At 40.5% G+C, this 15,352-nt stretch overlaps 1 protein-coding gene across 4 annotated transcripts in view; it reads left to right on the forward strand.

The window, feature by feature from the left end:
* The first annotated feature begins 2,968 nt into the window (after positions 1 to 2,968).
* The window catches only part of LATS2 (large tumor suppressor kinase 2), an 84,090-nt gene continuing 71,706 nt past the window's right edge, over positions 2,969 to 15,352 (forward strand). Inside the window, exon 1 of one of the 4 annotated variants that reach the window (XM_074216229.1) lies at positions 2,969 to 3,166. The gene's annotated coding sequence lies outside the window, so the exon portion shown is untranslated. Of the gene's footprint in view, positions 3,167 to 4,037; positions 4,123 to 4,786; positions 5,242 to 15,352 lie in introns of those variants that run through there. The other 3 variants (XM_074216228.1, XM_074216227.1, XM_074216230.1) reach the window with 3 other exon arrangements.

The following is a 15,352-nucleotide window of genomic DNA, read 5'->3' on the forward strand; positions in this document are numbered from 1 at the left end:
TTCTTAACAGGGACTATTTACTGTCTCCTGGATGCATTCCCATCTCTAGGTCTTTGCTTACATGGTTCTCATACCTAGAATGCTCTCCTCTTCCCATCCCCCACCTTGGCTTTAGAAATTCAAGTCATCCTTTTAAATTCAACTCCCCTGCCTCATTTGGAAATTATCATTTTTTTCCCTCACAAAGTACTTTGTACCTGTTTTTTGTTTTAACAATTCCATTCTGCAACATCATTTTTGTATACTAGTCCACATTTAAGTATGTATCCCTTGCTGGATTGTAAATTTTAAAAGAGCAGTCATCCTGTGTGACCTTGGGCTTAATCCCATTTGCACATATAGGAGCTTAATGTGACTGCCCAAGGAAAGAATTTATATATTAAAAAGATATTCATAGAGCTGGTAGTTTTGGAAACCTATTCTCATTGAGAATGGGTTAAAGAGGGAACAGTATATATAAATATATGTATATATATACACATATATGGGTATAATTAAAATAATATTCAAAAATTAAAAAGAAGTTTTAAAGCTTTTAAATTCAGAAAGAAATAAGAGGATGGGATATGTAGGATATTGAGTTAGAGGTGAGGGGATTGGATAAGAGGACATGGAGGAGGGTGTGTAAATCACTGGGAAAGGGAAATATAGAGAAGAGTATGTGAGGGAGGGAGATTCTTGGAAGGGTAGTAGTTTAAGGAATTGGAATTCAAGATAGGGCATAAAAGTACAGGAATGAGGAAAGGTTGTTGCTTCAGAAAATGTTATAGAAATGAGAGATTCACATAAACCAAATATATAGGTATCTATGAATATATATGTGTATATGTATTTATGCATCGATGTGTATGTATACAATGGTGTATATCTGTATATATAAAAAGGTGTATATATGGGTATATATATCTGTGTATATGAGTATGTGAATATGTCTATATATGCATATATCCATATTTATGTGTAGCTTGAGGGAGGGGAGGGGGGAAATAAAATAAATGGTAAACAGCAGAGAATAGACAAAACCTCCAAGGAAGCACAGATGGACAATTTTGAAAATAATATGGTTTTATTATATATGCTTTCTTTAAATGATAATTTTTGCTTTATATTATATCTTCCCTTATATTTTACTGCACACATGATAATTTTTTTCTTATTTTGAATTTAAATTTTAAAAATAAGAAAAGATATTTGTGCCTCCCTACACATGACTCTCTCCAGATTCTTTTTTTCTGTCTGACCATTCCTTATAAATTATATTACTAATTCATTCATTAATATACAAGTCCTACCTTTAGACATTTTCCAGAACTTTCCTAGGTCCTCTCCACTTCTCTTTTCTCATTCATGCCCTTCATCCTCTTTGTGTTCTCATCTGCTTCCCTATTCAGTTTTCAACTCTAAAAAGATTACCAAATCTACATGGCTTGGGGCAGCTAGGTGGCACAGTGGAAAAAGGGCCAGCCTCTGGGGTCAGTAGGACCTCCTGGGATCAAGCTTGACCTTAAATGGGTGATACTTAATTAGCAGTGTGACCTTGGGCAAGTCACTTAACCCTACTGGCCCTCAGTACCCCCACAAAAGAGATACAGAAAGCCCCCAAACAAAAATCAAATCTACTTCCTGAACCCTAGTCTCAGCTCTCTAACTGACACGTATACCTGGCTGTCCCATCTCAAAATTAATGTCTAAAATGGAACACATTCCCCCCCCACACTCCTGCCTAATTTTTTTTTATTATTGCCGACAGAACAATCATTTCCCCAGTCAATGAGGTGTAAAACCTCAGTCATCTTCAGTTTTTCCTTCTCTCTAACCTCCATATCCACTGGTGCTAAGTATAGTTTGTGATTTATCTGATCTTCCCCTTCCTCTTTCTACTGGCTCTTTCTCTCTCAACAAACAGAAGTCTCAGATCTCCTGACCAATTTGATAAAATTAAGAGTCACTACTAGATCAGCAGGAGCTGGGAAATCTGACCCTCTTTCTTCTATATTTGGGTATTCAACATGGACTTCTTTCTGAGGCCTAGGCAGCTCTCCATCCATTATTCCACCTAATTCTCTTTTATTATCTATATTTAGCACATTAGGAACATAGTAAGTGCTTAATAAATATTTGTTAATTGATAGTTAAGTAATTAAGAAGTGAAAAAGATCCAAATATAATAATATTCTAACTGAAGCATCAGTACAACTGAAATAAAGGAATCAGGGTGGCTAGGTGGTGCAGTGGATAGAGCACTGGCCTGGGAGTCAGGCCCTTGGGCAAGCCACTTAACCCCATTTGCCTTGCAAAAACCTAAAAAAAAAAGAAAAAAGAAATAAAAGAATCATGGGTCAATATGACTAGATGATGTTCCTTCTTCCTTATGGAAGACCATGACCTCAGGGAGATGATGCCATGATAAGCACAGGAATTAGATTTGAGTGCTAATGGGGCGTTTAGGTGGCCCAGGAGTCGGGAGACCTGAGTTCAAATGTGACCTCAGACGCTTAATAATTACCTAGCTGTGTGGTCTTGGGTAAGCCACTGAACCCCATTACCTTGCAAAAACCTAGAAAGACAGAAAGACAGAAAGAAAGACAGACAGAAAGACAGAAAGAATTAAAGACAGACAAAGAAAAAGAATGAAAGACAGAAAGAAAGACATAAAGAAAGGAAGAAAGAAAGAAAAGAAAGAAAGAAAGAAAGAAAGAAAGAAAGAAAGAAAGAAAGAAAGAAAGAAAGAAAGAAAGAAAGAAAGATTTGAGTGCTAAGTAAACAAACAGCCTTGCTTTCTCCTCCAGAATCAACCTAGATCCAGGGGCCAGACAACTGGAGATAGTCCTGGATGTGAAGCAATCCGGCTTAAGGGACTTGCCTAAGGTCACACAGCCGTATCTGAGGTCGGATTCCAGTCCTCCTGACTTCCAGGTCAGTGTTCTCTCCACCGCCCCTAAGGGAGGCTTCCTGACAGGCCGGCATCAAGAGTATGAATTTGAAAATTGAAAGTAGGAAGGCAAATGAAGGACAGTGTAGAAACGATCCCGAGGAGCAAAGATCAATTTGATGATTATTCCCCAGGGAATTTAAATGACTCCAAAGTGTCTTGTTAATGGACGGTTCACTTCAACTTTCTCCTAGTTCTCAATGGGGATATCCAGTCCCTCTTTAACAGATGGAGGTAATAAGTTAATATTCTATTTTTTCTTTTTCGTTTTTGCAAGGCAGTGGGGTAGGTGGCTCGCCCGAGGCCACGCGGCTCAACGTGCGGTGATTTCGGCCTCCACAGCCCAGAGCAGCCCCATTGTCATCCGGCAGAGCCGGGTCGGGCAGCTCCCCGGCCCAGGCCCGTCCGCTGCTGCTCCGCGGCCCGCCTCAAGGCGGGACGCGCTGCGGGGAGGCTCGACAGCCTGCTCGGGGGCCGCGAGGCAGGGGCCGGGGCCGGGGCCGGGCCGGGCCGGGCCGGGCCCTGCCTCCCTCCCGGCCTCTGGCCGGCCGCTGCCCTCGGGTCCGGCGGCGCCGCACGGAGCGCGGGGCAGAGTCCGCCTCAGCGCCGCCCTCGGGGCCCGCTTCCCGCCCGGGCCGCGGCTCTCTAACAAACTCCGTGAGCCCGGGCCGCGCTTCGCTCCGCCGCGGGCCGTCCCGGGTCCAGGAGGAGTCGGCGGGGGGCCTCCCCGGGCCGGCTCCCCCCAGGCCGGGGCGCCGCGGCGGGCGGCCCGGGCGGAGCCTCGGAGCGGCCGGCGGGGCCTGCGGGCGGCGGGGCGGGGGCCGGGCACAAATCACCGCCACCAAGGCCGGCGTGCGGGGCCGCGGTGCGGGGCCGCGGCGCGGGGGGGGGGGGGCGGCCGCGGCGGCCCCGGGGCAGAGGCGCCCCGCCCGGGCTGGTATGCGGGCGGAGAGTGACGCGGGAGGCGGGGTCACGTGACGCCCGAGGAATGCCAACAATGTAGCGAATGTCCCACTTGGGTCTGCGCGTCGGAGCGGCGGCGTGAGCGCCCGGGAACATGGAGCGGCCGCCGCCGCCGCCCGGGGCCCCCTGCCCGCGGGGCCAGCCGCGGCCCGAGCCGCCCGGACAGGCCCCCGAGGCTCCGCTGCTCCGCGGCGCCCGCCGCCCCTGGACCCCGCCCGTCTCCGGAGGTGAGCCGGCGCCCGGCGCGGGGGTCCTGCTGGGCGTGTGCGCGCGCGTGTGTCTGCTTGTGCTCGTATGTGTCTATGTGTGTGTGTGTGTGTGTGTGTGTGTGTGTGTGTCTGTATGTGTCTGTGTGTCGGGGGGGCACTTGTGGAAAGTTTGTCCGGGCGGCCCAACCCAGCCCCCGCCCCGGGAGGGTCCGCTCCGCCAGGCCGGCTCCCCTCGGCCGCCGCCCCCGGGCCCCGCGGCGTCGGGCCGGGCCGAGGACGCTCCGGCCGCCCCGGAGGGCTGGCTTCGCCCCTCGGGGAGCTGCCCCGGGCGCCCGCCGCTCCTCCCTCCGCGGCGCCAACTAAGTTCGGGAGCAGTCGGCGGGGCCCCGGGAGCGGCCTTCCTGCGGGTGTGGGGAGGGCAGGGACCCGGGAGCCCCGGGCCTCCCCGGGCGGGGGCGGGGCGGGGCCGCCCTCCTGCCCGCGCGCCCGGGGCTCGGCCGCGACGTCCCCCGGGGCTCCGGCCCGCCGCTCCCCGGGCTCCCCCTGCTCCCCCCGGGCCCCTTCCTCCCTCCTCCACGCCCGCCTCGCTCCGTCCCTTTCGGGAAGGCTTGGCCGCGGCGGTTGCATAACGCGTCTCCCCCGCCTCCTAGTTCAGCCGACTTTTCTGGGACTTGACTTTAACTTCCCAGCGCCACGCGCCGCCGCCAACCCCAGACTTTACCTCCCCGGCGCGGCGAGGGAGGCGCTCTGAGCGGCGCCTGGACTTGGTGTTTTGTTTGGGGCTGCTTTGCACTCTGCATCCGCATTACCTGCCTTCAGAAATAAGGGACTGACTGACTGCCACTTCCCCCGGGGAAAAGCTGTGCCAGCGGGGCCAGATGACCCGCGGCTGCCCCGGCCTTCCCAGGCTTTCTGTGCCCTGGAGCGGTGCGAGTCCGAGTAAAAACCACGTCCGTGTGGCTTGTTGGGATGGAGACAGCATGGTGCGCTGGTGAGAGTGACCTCCCGGGAGGAAATAGCCCGACTCACCATGTGACCTTGAGCTGGTGAATGCCACCCATACCTTCCCCGCCGTGAAGTGAAGTCTGGCTCTAGTAAAAGCTCCGAGGACAGGATACTTTGTAAAGAGGCATCAAGGTGTCTTTTTGGGAGTTACAGTGCATGACTAAGAGGTTCTTGGTAAAAAAAAAATCCAACAACAAAAAAACAGCTTTTATATTATGGGGGGGGTGAACGTTCATTTGTAACATATATACGTAGTGACTTGGATTCTGTGACCAGTACTGAGCCAGAGAAGATGTTCATTTTTTTTTCCACGAATTTATTTTTAGAGCAAACTTTGAGAATACTTTTAAGGCAACCAGAATGAATCAGGAATTCGATTTCTAAATTCCGTTTGGATCTTTAATAATCTGCAAATTGTGGAATGTTTTAAATTGGTGGATAAGGTGAAGCGATTAGGAAGAAAGTAGTTAGCTGTTTGTTTATTATCAGAAAGGTTGTACCTACAAGATATTGGCCTTTATTTTAGGATAAATATAGTCAGCCACAGGTTGGGTTCCTTAACATCTGCTTGTGAACCATTCATTCTAGGAGTGCTACGAGGGAATGAACCACTTCCGACCTTTTTTAGTTTGTTTCACAATGCCTATTGTAATTCGAAAGTATCCCTAAATTAGAACTTCCAAATTCAGCAGTAGTGAAGTGGTTGGAAAAGGACCTTTTAAATTTACTTGACAGTTTGAGTTGACCTCATAAGATTTGGTCTAATTAGCTCCAGTTACATAGAGAATTCTGCGTAATGAATATATGTGTATATTCCTTTGAAATTAATTCTCTGAGCATTTAATCATGAGTCGAAGTCAGAAACTCAGATGATTTTGTGTCATGGATAATAATTGGTGTAGAAATATTCAGGTTAATTAGTAGGATCTTAGAAACTTGGAATTAGAGGGGACCTTAGAGACTATATAGTCTAAATCATTCTCATATAGTTTGCAGTGGTTTTCAGCTGATATTAAAGCAGTACATATTTCTTTCTTTTTTCTTTTTTTTTAACTAAGTCTTTATGGATTGTTGGGAGGTCCAAGCTTATAGAGTAAAATATCTTATTATTTAAAGCAGTCTTATCTTTTTAAGCATTATCTAGTTCCTTATATCATCCCACAAATCTGAGATCCCAGAAATGCTGATAGATTTACAACTTAATACACAGTAAGGGGGCAGCTAGGTGGCTCAGTGGATAGAACACAGACTCTGGAGTCAGGAGTACTTGAGTTCAAATCCGGCCTCAGACACTTACCTAGCTGTGTGGCCTTGGGCAAGCAAGCCACTTAACTCCATTTGCCTTGCAAAAACCTTAAAAAAAAAGGCAAAAATAAAAAACAACATAATACACAGTAAGTTGAAAAGTGGTTTAGGGACCTTTTTGTGGGGTGTACTGATGAGATTGTCTTTTAAAAAAAGGAGAGATTCATTGATACAGGAAACTCTCACATGAGGAAATTTCTTCTATGAGGGTAAGTCTGCACCTTCTCCAAAACTCTAGTTCTAAAGAATTAAGGCACTGAGAGATTAAATGCTCAGGTTGACATAGCATATAAGAGGCAGAGGCTAGCTTGAACTTTTGTCTTCCTAACTTCCAGAACTGTTTCCCCAATATACCACAGGCTAATATCATTTTATAAGCCAGTTTTAAAAGTTAAACTTTACAGTAAAATTTCTTCAATATTTTCCCAGCTTTACTTGATAATTGTCAAAGAGATTTATCTCCACTTTGCCAATAGGATTGCTTTTATAGAGAAATTGTTATTTTTTGCAGCCCCATCTCTCTCAGTTATTTATCTAGGTGAACCAAAATGATCTTTTGTTAGGGATATAAAATGTCTTTACAGGACAGAGTTACTATTTAACTTATTCTATGTGTTTGTGTGTGTGTGTGTGTGTGTGTGTGTGTGTGTGTGTGTGTTGTTAAAACAAGGACATAATGCAAAAAAAAATAGCAAATACTGAAAATAGAAGTTGATTAAGATTTTTAAATGAAGGCTATAATTTTGTTCTTTAACATTCTTCTCCATTTCAAGGTTCCTCTAATGCCTTTCTATATGATGGAAGTGAATCTAAGTTCTTTCATAAGCTAGTCCAGCCCCTTTTACAGATGAGGGACTGATATCCAGGAAGATTAAGTCACTTGTCCAAAGTCACACAAGTGTCAAAGTCAGAGTTTATCTTAGCTCCTTTAATTTCATATTATATGCCTCCTATATAATATCTATTCATTATTGGTTAAATTACTTAACCTCTCTGGTCCTCTATTTCCTCATGTGTTAAATGATTTTTTTTGTAGAACTAGATGCCATCTGGATTCGCTTCCTGTTCCATATCTGTGAACTAGTTTCTTCCTATAAGAAGCAAAGCCTAGGTTTAACCTAGTCTTCCACTTTCAGTCAGTGCTTGGTTCCACTGTATTGTTAAGTGGTGTCTGACTCTTTGTGACACCATTTAGGGTTTTCTTGGAAAAAAATACTGGAGTAGTTTGCCATTTCCTTCTCTAACTCATTTTACAGATGAGAAAACTGAGGTACACAGGATGAAATGATTTGCCCAGGTTGCACAGCTAGTAGGCCAGCTTTCATCTCAGGTATCCTGACTCCTGGTTGGGCACTCTATCCACTCTTTGCTACCTAGCTGTCTTTTGTACCACTGTACTGTACTGCTTTTCACTTTAAGACTCTGCTATCAGGGTAAACTGGAAGTTCTTATACAATTGGAAAGGGTTCAAGTAGGAACTGAGCATTGGACATTTGAAGTATAAAAATGTACTATGTGCTCCCTATCAGTAGCACTCAAAATTAACCAGCACAGGACATTTCTAGTGTGGCAATTGCTTTTTAGAATGAACTAATTTATAATCTTTTATTTGCCAATAATTGGTACATATGACATAGCATGTCAAATCTAATATTTATGGGAAGACATGAAAATATTATTTTCCAGGTTGTTTAGCAAGTGCAGTTATTTTATTGACTCTCACAGTACATAATCATCAGGTATGCAAATCACTTAACTGATACTTAAAGGCTAGTTAGAGAATGTAATGATGGCCCTAATATTAAATAAATTTGAGAATCAAAATCATTGACTGAATATCAGACATTTTGATGAAATGAAAGTTCAGGAGTTACATAGCAAAATAATAGAATCACACCTCTATTTGATTTTTGGCTCTCTGGCTCTTTTTTAAAAATAGTTTTTTAAGTATCATCAATGAATGTAATTTTTATATTATGGTATTTTCTGGAAATACTGCTTCTCTTGCCCCTTTCATATTGAACCCTCCTTTGTTATAAAGAACAGTTAATCAAAAATATCTAAAATGTGTATCCTGCATTTTATCTTAGCAGTCCCATGTCTCTATTATGAGGAAGACCAGGGCCTTCTCATTATCTGTCCTTTCCTGATAGTTATTGGTTTTTCAGTTACTCAGAGTTTGGTTTTGTTTTAATGAACCTTTTCTGCATTATTAGAGAGACATGTTCTGATCCTCAATTCTTATATTACTCTGTATCTGTTCATATATATTTTTCCATGTTTCTCTGAATTACTTATATTCATCGTTTCTTATTCTATAAGACTTTATGGTCCCTTTTTTATATGTATATACAACTGTTTCCCAGTCAATGGATACCTACTTTGTTTCCAGAGCTTACTACCACAAAGAGTGTTGCTAAGAATATTTAGGTTGATGTTAATCCTTTGTTTCTCTCTTTGGGAGGGAATGGATAATTGAGGAACTTTTCCTGTATGATCCCAAATTAATAGAGCTTTTGTTGACCAACAGTATATTAATTTTCCTGTTTCTCCATCCCTGGCTGCAATTTTTTTTGTCTTGTTTAGTTTGCAGGATATAGAATGGAGAAAAAATCTGTTTTAAAAGGCATTCTCTTGACTGATTACAAGTTCCTCTATTGAGTGGCTGCATCCTACTTTATGAATTTTACTTCCTAACAGGCCCCTCTTTTTAGTGAAAGAATTTATCTCATCATCCCTGCCTCTTCACCTTTCTTTCCTATATCTTAGTCTTTCTTGGAAAGTTTTGTATTCTTGCAACAGCCTACTTGCCCAAGGTCACATAACTAGTTGATTTTTTTTTATTTGTTTCCCCAATTGCCTTTCAGCCACCTAGGACTGGAGTTAGAAACCAGCCTCAGATATTTACTAGTTGTGTGACTTTGGACAAGTCACTTAATCCTCACTGCCTTGCATCCAAGGCCATCTCCAGTCATCCTGATTCATATCTGGCCTCTGGACCCAGGTGACTCTGGAGGAGAAAGTAACCATGAAGGTTTAGCATAGCACCCCCTCACCAAAGCCCAATTCACTTGCTCATCATTGCATCACCTTTGATGTCATGGTCTTCTGTGAGAATGAAGGACAAACATTATTATTAGTAGTAAGTAGATATTTAAGAAATGCTTCTCTATTTGATGCATTGGGCATTTTGGTTGCTGGGAATATTTAAGAAAAAATTCTTTAAAAGCTGATCCATCAGATCAAAGATTGGGGGTATGATATTCAAGTTAGAGGTAAATACTAGAAATTAAAATAGTATGTAGATGTATCAAGTTCTTGGGTCCAAGAACAAAAGTTTATATTCTTAGGTAAAAGGTTTGCAATTTATTTATGTCTGGGTTCAAAAGTGGAAAAATGATTTTCATTTCTAGTGAGCAGCATCATACTTTATAACCTATGGTCTCTTACACATTTAAGTCCAAGTTGGTAATGGCATTCAGAGAAATGTATAAATTTAATATTATTCCACATATTTGGCCGGTGGTTTGATTATGTTCTTTCCTTGATAGTCTAGTAGTGACGTTTTTTTTTTATTTTTGTTTTTGCAAGGCAATGAGGTTAAGAGACTTGCCCAAGGGTCACATAGCTGGGAGATTATCCGAGGTCACATTTGAACTCAGATCCTCCTGACTCCAGGGCCAGTGCTGTATCCACTGCACCACCTAGTAGCCCTAAGTGTAGTGACTTTTAAAAAAAAATAACCTACCCCTAATGCTTTGGAAAGGGTAATGTTCTCAAAATTCCTTTTGGAAAAATTTTCTCATCCTTAACCTCATTTATTATGATGATAAAGGGTATTAGAATGCCTTGTTTTAATCCCTAATCTTAGTCTGATTTATTACATTCCTATTGTAAATCCTTTCAAGAGTTTGTAATTTGGACATTAAATGAGTTGTTTCCAAGCCAAGAGGTTAGCACACAAAGTTTGTATCTGAGAAAATATTCTCTTTTCTTTATGAAACCAAAAAAAATTTGTGTCCTTTCCAAGGCAGGCATGAGTACAACTTACTATTTTAAAGAAACAGTTGTTTTTCACTTAGCTGTTTTTAAATATGTCCAGGTTTTTCTTTTTCTTTTTTTTAAAGAAAAGTACCTGTGGTGTTTTTTAGTTCTAATATTACATTTCCTACAAGATTGTGATGAAAGGAGGTAGGTGAGCTAAAACAGTGTGTGGCACTTCATTCCTTTACCCACCAAGTTAAGAAGGATTTTAACAGAAAGCCAAGAAGTCTGTTTTGAAATCTGTTTAGGGCATATTCACTCAGCACTTGGTCCATGTATAAAAATAGACATCAACGCATGTTGTTGTCTGACTCCTACCTGCACTGGTTAATTTTCATAAATGGAATTTTTATTTTATATTTGAAGATACTGCCACAAAACTCCAGGTTATCTTTGGGGGACACTTTATTGTGAAATAATCCAACTTGATAGAATTTCCATGTGCTGAGTGGTGAAGATGAGCTTTGAGATCTGTATTTTTAATATTATAGGTTTATATCTTCATGATTTAGCCATAGGTTTTAGAATTGAGTATTTTGCCTTGCCATTATTAGTGTTTTATCATTGTTTCTTTTCTAATTTTTTTATAATTCTTTGTAAAGATACAAGTATACTAACAAAATTAAGTGCTTGAATGTGACTGATTGCTTTTGTCTATAATTCTATATGAGATTTTTTTTATAACCAGGTGGTATTACTGCCCTCATTGTGTTGATTAGTTTATAGCTTCAAGTTTTAACAAAGCATATTTTCCTTAAAAAAAAAAAAGGATGAACCCCACAGTTTGGATGTTTTAAACAGTGGGTATTTTTGTTACAACCCTATGGTTGGACAGTAAGGGTTATGCCAAAGGCTAGTTTTGTCAGCCTTTTATTTCTAAGTTTCTCTGAGCATATTTTTCTTCCTGAATTTTTTGTTCCTATTTCTATGTTTAGAGCAAAGAAAAAAAAAGAAATAAAACAAAAAGAATCACATTTTAAAAGAATTCATACTCTGAATTAAAGAGGATAATCTATAGAAAGCTACTTATGTAATTTGGTACCATTTCAATTTGTCATTAATTTATCCTTGTTAGTCATGGATTAAATTAACCCTTGTTTTATATGTAAACTTGATTGGATTTTTTCATTCTAACTTATCTAGTTTCTTAATTGATTAATCAATAAACATTAATTAATTGTCTAGTATGTTCTGAGCAGATGCAAATATGTCTACCCTGGAGGAGCGTACATCCTCCTGGAGGATTCAGCATGCACATGTGCAAAGATAGAATACCTTTCATTTAGAACAATTTTAATTATCAAGAATTTTATTATTACTTTGGCTTTTTAATTTTATTTTTTACATATTTTGTTTTTAAATCATCTTTATTTCTTTTTTAAAACTCCCATTTTTATGATTTTTTTTAACATTACCAAAATATTCCCTCTCCACCAGGAAGCAATTCCATGTTACAAGTAATACTTTTAAGAAAAAAAATGGGGGCAGCTAGGTAGATAGAGCATTGGCCCTGGAGTCAGGACTCCCTGGGTTCAAACCCAGCCTCAGACACTTAATAATTACCTAGCTATGTTTCCTTGGGCAAGTCACTTAACCCTGCTGCCTTGCAAAAACCAAAGAAAAAAAAGAAAAATGGGAAAATAACAAAAAAGCATTCAGTACATTGAAAAAGTCTGAAAATAGCAACAATGTACTACAACTTGTAAACCTCTCACCACTGTAGATGAATAGGATGGCGTTATCTTCGCATAGGGTAACTAGGTGGCACAGTGTGGTATGACCCTGAGTAAATCCCTTAATCCTGTTTGCCCCAATTTCTTCATCTCTAAAAGTGACCTGGAGAATGAAATGGTAGGGCGGCTAGGTGGAGCAGTGGATAAAGCACTGGCCCTGGAGTCAGGAGTACCTGGGTTCAAATCCAGTCTCAGATACTTAATAATTACCTAGCTGTGTGGCCTTGGGCAAGCCACTTAACTCCATTTGTCTTGCAAAAACCTTAAAAAAAAAAGAATGAAATGGTAAACCATTTCACTATCTTTGCCAAGAAAACCCCAAATGGGGTCATAAAGAATTGAATACAACTAGAAAATGATTCAACAACAATAACATTTTCTTTTATCTCTTCTTTGGGTCAGGATTTATTCTTTACAATTTTGTAACGTTCACTTACTTGTTTTAGATTGTATTTATCATTTTCATGACTCTGCTTACTTCCTTCTGTATCAGTTAATGGAAAACTTTCCTTGCTTCTTTGTATTCCTCTTACTTGTCCTTTCTTTTTACTATAATATTTGATCCATAACATTCTCATTTTCACTGACAAGCTAGTTATTATAATTGCTATATTCAAGTGTTTGAGTTTGTTTTTGCCCTAATCCTTTATATAGTGTAGTTTGTGTATATTTGTATCCTTTCTCCTTGATTAGGTTGTAAACTCCTTGAAGTAAGGTCTTTTTGTCTCTTTTTTGTATCCCAATACTTAACAGAACCTGCTTCATTGTAGGTACTTAATAAAGGTTAATTGATGAAGTCATTGTATATGGTTTTCTGGTTGTGCTTACTTCAGTCTGCTTAAGTTCGTACAAGTCTTTCTATACTTTTCTGAAATCTTCAGTGGAGCAATTTGTTAATGGTCGATTACTTTAATGTATCCAAATTTGTTTAGCTATTCTCTAATGGATGGACCTCTCTTTGTTTTCAGTTCTTTGTAACCACTTACATGCATAAAAATGTGGCTATGAGTATTTTTGTGTAATAGAAGATTTTTCTTTCATTCTTTTACTGTGGGATCTCTGGGTCAAAGGGAGAGGGCATTTTAATTACTTTCTTTGCCCAATTAATTCCATGTTACATTCCAGAATAGTTGGACCAATTCCTATCTCAGTCAGTTAGTTGGTGTTAAGTCCTGGAGATACAAAAAAAAAGGCATAAGACAGACATCCCCTGCTTTCTGAAGATTTCACAATCTATTAGTGGAGACAACTTGCAAACAAATAAGAGAGGCCAATAGGAGAATAATCAACAGAAAGAAGCCACCTTGGAAAAGGCTTCCTGTGGAAGATAGGATTTTACCTGGGACTTGAGAAAACCCAGGAAGTTAAGAGTAATATCTTCTATTTTTATATTGATTTAAAATTTTTAAAGTGTTTTTATATTTTATCTCATTTGTATATCACAAACTGTCCTATGAAGGATGACAAGATAGGTATTATTTTCCCCAATTTATAAACAAAACTGAAGAGAGATTAAATGACTTGTCCAAAGTTTTATGGACAATAAGTGGTAGAATTGAAACTAGGTCTTCTTTACCCTAGTGTAGGTACTTTCTTGTCTCAGATACTTTCTGAATTTGCCCCTTCTTTGGGGACTTCAGATTAATTTGACTCAAAGGCAGATTTTATTAGCTTTCCTTTAGAACTATTAAGCTTAATTAAAAGGTTAGTCCTAAGTTATCTTTCAAGCTTCTGAATCAGTTTAGATCCCAGGAACCTTGATTCCCTTTCATCCTGTTTCCATGTGATTAAAAAAGAAAGAAGATTACAATCAATAAATTAATGTACTCTGAAAAGAAGCAAAAATACCAGCTATAACAGTGGTTTAAAGCATAAACTTTTACAGCTTCAGATTTCTTTGACATTTTTAGGAAATGCTAGGTAGACCAGAAAACTCAAAATAACTTCCCATTACATCTAAAGTTTACTTGGTACAAGAGAGGAAGCACAAATTAATAGAGCACTAGATTTGAAATTGGGAAGACCTGTATTCAAATCCCACCTCTTAACACTTGCCAGTTCTGGGACTATTTAACTTCTTTGGACCTCAGTTTCCCCATCTGTAAAATGAGGACTTGATCTGTAAAAATTTTGTACTTTTAAGTCTGTGAATCCACTGAGTGAACTTGTGGCTAATGTATATACTGAGAGATTCATTCACCTGTTAAAGTTGATCTTCCATTCTAGGAAAGGTTGTTAAAACTCTCAGACCAGCAGAGGGAGATGGGAAAGTAGACAGGTAGCTAGCTGCCTTTTCATTTTACAGAATTCCAGGAGATAGGAGACCTTAGAAGTAGGTATCTCTTCCCTTACCAGAGTGAGACTTCTTTTTTTAACAACATCCCTAGCATGTATTCATACAGCCTCCTTTTGAAAGCCTCAAATAATGGAGAATTTATCATCTAATCCCATAGATAGGTCATTCCCCCTTGGGACATTTGGAAAGTTTTTACTTGTTTCAAATCCTAAACCTGCCTTTCTGTAAATCTTACCCATTTCTCTTAATTTTGCACTTGGGCAAATCATGAGTCCAATTCTCCTCTAAGTCTTTGAAAACTTCTAATATGTACCTTCTTCCCAAGTTTCCTTACTCTACTTCAAGTCAAAGGTCTCCCTCCACTAAAATACCACAGCAATAAAAACCAAAACTAAAAAATGATCCTTGTATGTCCTCATTTGGATTCTCACTATCATCCTCATCAGTGGTCAACTCATCAGTGTCCCTTTTACATACTGGTGCCTCAAGTGGATTCTGTGTTTGGTCTACATTTGTGCAAAGTGTAGAGAGGATTTTAGCCTTCCTCATGGATACAGTTGCTATTAATGCTGCTCAAGATCGCAGTGATGTAACTCACATTGATCTGGCAGTCTGCTGTTCTGTGTACCAGATCATGAGACCTGGGATGTCATTTAGTTCATTTTGTTCATATTACAAAGAGAAGAAACTGAGCCCCTCATGAGGTTAAATGACTTTTTCCAAGTTTATTCAGGGAATGTAGTAGTATCTGGATTTGAACCAAGAACTTTCATCCTCAAATTGAGGGCTTTTCTAATTAATCTTTCCCATCCCATAGCTATAGCTCCTCCATCCTGAAATTAGTCAATTTATTTATTACACTTAT

Source organism: Macrotis lagotis, chromosome 1 (assembly GCF_037893015.1).
Source record: "Macrotis lagotis isolate mMagLag1 chromosome 1, bilby.v1.9.chrom.fasta, whole genome shotgun sequence".
Taxonomy (NCBI): domain Eukaryota; kingdom Metazoa; phylum Chordata; class Mammalia; order Peramelemorphia; family Peramelidae; genus Macrotis; species Macrotis lagotis.